The sequence below is a fragment of the Nyctereutes procyonoides genome, unplaced genomic scaffold (genome assembly GCF_905146905.1).
Source record: "Nyctereutes procyonoides isolate TBG_1078 unplaced genomic scaffold, NYPRO_anot_genome, whole genome shotgun sequence".
NCBI classification, from domain to species: domain Eukaryota; kingdom Metazoa; phylum Chordata; class Mammalia; order Carnivora; family Canidae; genus Nyctereutes; species Nyctereutes procyonoides.
Window position 1 is genome coordinate 6,352,681 of NW_026575126.1, and position 7,356 is coordinate 6,360,036.

Consider the following 7,356-nt stretch of genomic DNA (forward strand, 5'->3'; position numbering starts at 1 on the left):
TACTATGGGAGAAAAAAGGGGAAAAAGCTTTTGTTTTTTTTTTTAAACCTGCTACTCTGGTTAGTTTTTTTTTTTTGGGGGGGGGTGCAGAAACAAAGGACATAGCCAATAGTCAGTCTATCTGATCTTGTGAGATTGATGCTAATCTCCTTGGGTTTTTGTCTACCTGTCCCAGGCACGAAGTGGTGAGGTCAGCTTTACCTCTACCAGATGTCAGGAAAGCGCTTGTAGTGTAGCCAAGCTCTGTGCTCTTAGCAGCTTATAGCGGTCCCCAGCTGGATATAATTGGCATCATTTAGCTTGGGAGGTGCTTGATTGTGAGTGTTATTTCTCCTCGCTCTTGTCATTTTCCTGTGCTCACCACCCTCTAACTGTTCAGAGATTTTACAAACCACATCACTATGCTTTTTAGTTCAGGAAATGCCCAAAGTTGAAGTAAAACTTCCCCAATGGAGAGTTTCAAAGCTGATAAAATGAATGAGATTTATACATCCTGCATATAAAGTCGTTAATATTAGTAATGAAATGAGATAGATAGGAAAGTACTAAAAAAATTCCTTCTGATACAACCATATGCCCATGTTTTCATTTCTGTGGGTGGAAGTCAGAGGTCCTAATTTTATAACATTAGCAAAGAATTGAAGTATTTCCATATTAGTAATAGAGTATGCGTGTCGGCATGGTATTTATTTGCTTGAAATTGGGGGTGATCAAACAGCTTTTGTGAGGACTGGAGGAAGATATTTTTTTCATCATTGGATCAGCAAAGACCTGGGTAACAACAAGTGGTTATCTCTCAGGAATTCAGAGAGTCATCATCTGTGAGAGAGTAAGGATAATTTTTTGCTTTGTAAATCAACTGAATCACCAATTCAAACACTGAAACTGAAGTTGCACGAAAGCAGTATCCCTAAGTGATTCTTGTTAGTTGGACAAGGTGGTAGCATTAATATTTAGCAATTTACTTTTTATATAATGCAAATGTCATTCTTAAAAATCCCACATCATGATAAATTATATCTGTTATGAGTATCCCATAATAAACCTTATTAGAGCCATAGTTCATGCCCTTAAAAATTGTTACGGGAACTTAAACATTGATAGCTGTAGTATTTCTTGACCTGGTAAATTATGTATATAATTAATTACTCTAGTAGCATTATGACACTAGATAGTATCTTGGGACTTTGTTATGGCGTGGAGAACTTTACCTGTTAGTAAAAGAAATCCTTCTATTTTATTATTAGAAGTCATTTGGATCGCAAAACACTACCAAAAGTACGTTAGCCCAGGAAAAATTCTTATTGACCCTCACCTCACAAGGTAAAGGAACTGAAATTAGCACGGTTTGATTTTTGCCCTTGTGAAATACAACTAAATTATTAGAGACACAAATGCACTTGAATTCAAAACAGGTTTGAGTACATTAGATAATGTGTAATAAATCTCTACTTGGATTCAATCACATAGTAAATAGTATTTTATAGCCTTCTTCCTTTTAATATAATAATTATCTTTCTAAGCCAAATATTTACCTACAGCATCATTTTACTTGATATAAAGCACTACATTGCTAGGATAAAACAGTTTATTAGATGTGTGGATTGTTCCTAATTGTTCATTAAAATGAACATAATCTAACATCACGAGCACTTCTTAGTATGCCCTAAGTGCCTTAGATGTATTTTGTTAAATAGTCATAGCCACCTCACAAAACAGGTCCTGTTATCAGCTTTATTTTACAAATGTGGAAATTAAAAAGTAATATGTCTAGTATCTCGGTAGGAAATAACAAGGTCAGGATTTGAATCTAGCAGCTCAGTGACACCAGATATCATATTCTTCTGTATATTAAGTACCATTTTAAGATAAATTTCCATAGGCCCAGAGGATGTGAAGCCCCCTGCAGGAAATGCTCTTCTCTTTTTCTAAATTGTGTCAACATTTACAATACTTACCAAGGATCTATCTAGAATCTATAGCTGGTGGGGGCTGAGACCAGAGGTTAGGGGTGGGCCGTGTGTGTGGGGGGGGCGGGGGGGTGGATAATACAGCAAGAGAAAAGGATGTTAAGAAATAAAAGGCGCCTGGGTGGCTCAGTGGTTGAGTGCTCAGGTCGTGATCCCAGGGTCCTGGGATCGAGTCTGCATCAGGCTCCCGGTGGGGAGCCTGCTTCTCCCTCTGCCTGTGTTTCTGCCTCTCTCTCTCTTTCTCTCTCTCTCTCTCTCTCATGAATAAATAAATAAATCTAAAAAAAAAAAAAGGATAGTGAGCACTGCGAGGGACTCGCTTTCCATTGCATTCCACAGTGTAATATGGTAAACAGTAGATAAATACTCAATTGAATGAGGTTGAAAGGATAATAATCAGAATAATACACTTGTACATCCTAAGAAAACTTCAAATTCCAAAAGTGCTCTTCTTAAATTCTCAAAATAGCCTTCCCTTCTTTCAGCAAATGTATTTTCTATACCTGTGGCATTTTGTATATTTATATGCCACCAAGTATGAGATTGGGACACCTGGGTTTTAGCACCTTCTCTGACACCAGTAAACTGAATAAAAAGTATCCACTGACCTCACTGGCAGCCAGTTTCCTCAACAGTAGAAGGAAGATTTTTATGAGGCCAAAGTGAGATGATGAATGAGAAACACATAGTAAAAACATGATCTATTAATTTAGGAGGGTGGGGCTAGCGGCGGGAGATCAGGCAAGGCCAGGCTGGGCTGCTGGAGCACCAGAAATCTGGCAAGCACTGCCCTACCCCGTGCAACCCCAGGAGGACAGTGCTCTATCCATTTCTTTAAATAAAGTCAGAGGTGGAGTATCTATGCTGGTAATGAGTTCCATGTTCTCATATGACATTCTTCTCTTATCCCAACCTCAGCACAAATGGAAAACATCGATTCGCTTTCCACATAAACTCACTCCTTGATCTTAAAGAGTATCTCAGACTAGTAGAAGTGTCACTTTGTGTAATTTGGGGGTCGAAAACCCCTACACAATTTAGCTCCCAGAGGTAATTTGAATGTTTGCAAAAAAAAAAAAAAAATATATATATATATATATAGAAACCCAAAGGAGTTATGATGCTATATTTGAAAATGGAAACTATTGTTACAAATTCAATTTCAAAATATTTACTTCCCGGAACCAGGGTGAAGTCTCTGGAGAACCACTACTTGTTATTAGCTCATTTCTTTCAGATGCACTGGAACGAGTCTGCTACTTTGCCAGTATGGTTATGAACCACAAAATTTCATCTCTGGTTGAAACTCCTCTAAGCGAGACCATGTGCAATTCTCCTAGTTCATTTGTCTTTAAGAACATGGACTGGTGCGCTTTAGGGCAACTGTAAAAACATGTCTTAAGAGTCTCGGTGGGCAAAGCTAGTTTCACAGGCCCCTCAGCAGAGCCTGGCACTTGCAGGCCGTCAGTCATGGAAGGTGGGAGAGGGATCAAGAAAATTCTAACAAAGACATGAATCCCACCCTCTGGCAGGCTTGCACTGCTGTTAGGATGGAAGGAGGAAGACCGTAGTGGAACTAGATGAAGGCAGCCAGAGTCTGCAGGGAATTCATGGATTCTGAGGAGCACACCGGGCTCCCATAGGGCTGGGAACGAGGTGCCAAGGACAAAAGAGGGCAGAGTCGAGGTCATGGTGAGCAGCCTCGGGGGCAGGAGCATTCAGCTGCTCTAGTTCTACTCTAAGAGCAGATTCCTGGCTTCTGTGAAGTGTGCACTTATTCTGATCTGTCAGCGACAGGCATGGAAACTGCATGGTGGTACCAAGGTCGACAAAAGTCACATTACAGACAAAATCAAAACTGAAAAGACTCTGAAGTCGTACAGTCTGGAGTCCTGGTTTTGCCACTTCCCACTGGTGTGATTGTAGGCAAATTACTGAACTGTGCCTTGTTTTTTTCATAAAACAGAATAACAGCTGCCCCATTTCCAACTGGTTATTGTGAAGATGCAATAATATCATGTCTAGAGAATGCTTAGTAAGATGTCAGGGGCATACTAAAGCCTGAATATTCTTTATTAATTATTCTTTGGTAGTCTAACTTTCACCACTAGCAGGGAAAAATGCCACCAGCCTTCACACTACCTTTCACTCTCCTTTTCCCTCCTCTCTTTTCCTGGCTAATAACTACTCATCTTCTGGGACCCACCTCAGGCATCGTCTCCTCCAGGAAGCCTCCCCTGGCTGCTCCCCACGTCCTACCCCATCCCAGTGTGGGTCAGTTGCTGCTTTTGTTCCCATCATTTCTTCAAAGGATACCTCTATATTTCACACATTTTTTAAAAAATAATTATCTTAAGTTTGTCTCAAGACTAGAGACTTTGAGAATCCTCAGAATAAGGATTGTGCATCATAGAGTCTCTAGAACGGAGCAGAGGACCCTGACAGAGCAAGCTTTACCAGGGTTGACTACCTCCTGCCAGCCTGAAGGCAGGCTCCTGGGGGCAGCCTTTCCCCTGCCGACTCCTCAGCCTGGGCTGCTCCAAGGCCCATGGAAGGTCTCCAACTCGGATGGACCTGTTTCTTGTACTCTTCAGCTAAGCAAAACAGACAGTTGGGCCATTATCGAGTAATTCAGGCAAGGGAAGCAGCCAAAGCACATGTTTTTATCTGAGTTACCCAAATTGGCTGACTCCCCAGCCTGCAGTTACTAGGTAATTGCTCAATCTTCCACTTGGCTTTTGCTGTGTAAATGTGGCCACGGAGTCTTTTCATTTGTTGAGTGGCTCCTCCCCTACCCTACCTAATACGGCTTAAAACATAAAATTTACCTTTCACAACAACCCTGATAGCTCTTCTAGGCTGTAGCTGACCTCCATTAATCTTCTTCTGTTTTTTGTTTTGTTTTGTTTTTTCCAAATTTTTAATTCCCGTCTACTTACTTACTTATTGAGATTTTATTTATTTATTTGAGAAAGAGAGCATGAGCAGGGTGAGGGGCCGAGGGAGAAGCAGATTCCCTGCTCAGCAAGAAGCCTGATGCCTGATGCGGGGCCAGATCCCCATCCTAGGACCCCCGGATCAAGACCTGAGCTGAAGGCAGATGCTTAACTGACTGAGCCCACCAGGCGCCCCTGACCTCCATTAATCTTCAGAGTAGGCTGATATGTCTGGTTGGTTATTGTTTTTATCCTGCTGTCAACTCTCCTTTTTCATTTTTAGTTTGTTTTTTGCTATGAGGAGAGAAGAGCCAGGGACGTACGGGATATACACACGTGCATATGCACAAACACCAGCACCTCAGCCATAAGTGTTACACACTGACAACTTTTTATATTTTGGCTTCAGGTTTGGGAAATCCCTTTCTCAGCAACCTGTGACCATGGCTCACTGCAGTCAGGGGACAGATCCTAGGGTTTGGTTCCAGATGGAGCCTTGTTCTGACCCCAGCCTAGTCCAACCTTATTACCTATGTGACTCTGGGCATGTTATTTGCCAATTCATCACATGCTGTTTGTTTCACCCTTGAAATGTTTCTGGAATGTACCTACTGCCTTACATCTGTACCACTAACAGTGCAAGCCACCGTCCCTCATCAGGGCTATTAAAATAGCTATATAATTATTTTCCTGGTTTCCACCTCTTCTCCCTTCAAATACATTCACACAGATCCATTTAAAACCTAGGTTAATACTTTTCTGCTTAAAATTCTCCAGTGGCTTCCCTTCCTATTCAGAAGAAAATCCAACATCCTCCATGGCCTTGAAAGGCACTCATCACCAGGTGGCTGCCCCCAGTTCCAGCCCATTTCTTTTTGACCTTGTCTTTTTCCCTGGTCCCCACCTACTCACTCCCTTGCTCTCTTGCTTCCAGCCACACTGGCCTTCTGGGCTTCAGACAAATGGGATAAAACAGTGCTTCGACATTTAGAAGAACGCCTATCAGGTCTGCTACTTTTTGACTCTGTGACACTGGAAAAGTTGCTTGTGCTCCTGGAGCCTGTTTTCCACAAATGAGTGTGCCACTACCGACGTGGCAGGGCTGCTGTGGCGATTAAATCAACGAGAAAGGACAGATAAAGCGTTAGCCCAGGATCTGGCATACTGTCAGCTCTAAATCAGGGATGGGGTGACTAGGTGACAGACATTAAGGGGAGGGGGGCATGTGATGTAATGAGCACTGGGTGTCATGTAACTGATGAGTCACTGACCTCTATCTCTGAAACTAATAATATACTATATGTTAATTCATTGAATTTAAGTAAAATTCAAAAAAAAATAAATCAGGAACTGATGGCTCCTGGAGAGGTGAGGGAGGTGAGGCAGAGGGGGAGAGGGTGCTCTGAAGCAGGAAAGCAGCACTAGAGTTTTCCCTAAATCCCGAAAAATAGGATAACCCTCTCCCTCACAACCAGGTCTTCAATTTCAAGCCCAATTTCTGCTGAAGTTCAGCCCAAGCTGCTGCTTTTGATGTTGTTAGTAGAAACATTTACACTCTTAACTATCAGTTACCCATCTAAATGCACTGTTAATCTCCTCTGTGCCGCCACCCTCCCAGCCCACAACTCACTGCCTGGTCTAAAGGAAGCCAATCCCTCCAAGAATGTAGTCTCCTGAAGCCTGATTGATCTTGATTGCCTTTCATGGCTCCTCTCCAGGTTCTCCATATCGCTCTCCAGCTCTGGGTCCCATTCAACATAGGCTTCACTAATGCCGAGAGGGAGCTCCCAGTCTTTGCCAGTGAAATTGGCTCATATTTCAGGCTTTACGGTGCTTCCTTAGTTTCACTGCTGCTACATGAACCCTGGTAATCTGATGCCTCTGCCAACTTCATTTTTGCTTTTTTCAGCAGACACCCTAGGGCCACACTTCTCCATTGCCAAAGGCGTGGCCAGCCTTTGCCATTCAGACTCTTACTTTTGTGCCAGCTTGTGTCCACCCTAGCCCAATGTCTCCTGCTTGCTGAATAATTTTCTCTGTTGAGCTATAAATTCAAGACTTCAGTGCTCCTGGGTCAAGGGTTTCTTTTGGATTGTTGAGTCTAAGAGTAAGTGGATTTGAGACCAAGTGTCTTCTATAGCAGTTGGAGTTTTATTAAGCTAAATGAGAAAATAATATAAAATTGTGTTTAATAGCCCAGGGAATTGGGTAAGTGCTGTCCACTGGGCCTAAATAATAGCACAGAATTACTCAGTTGGCCAGCAAATCAAGGAAAAATAAAAAGACAGCTTTCCTACAAACAACCCTGACTGACTTTTTAAACTTCCCCAAATTGACCATATTATCTAATCTTTCAGAGGACCTGTGAACCTCAGGACTCAGCGCTTTTAAATCACTGAAACATATGACCTATCTGTGTCTTTACAAACCAATGACTATAAAGGGTAATA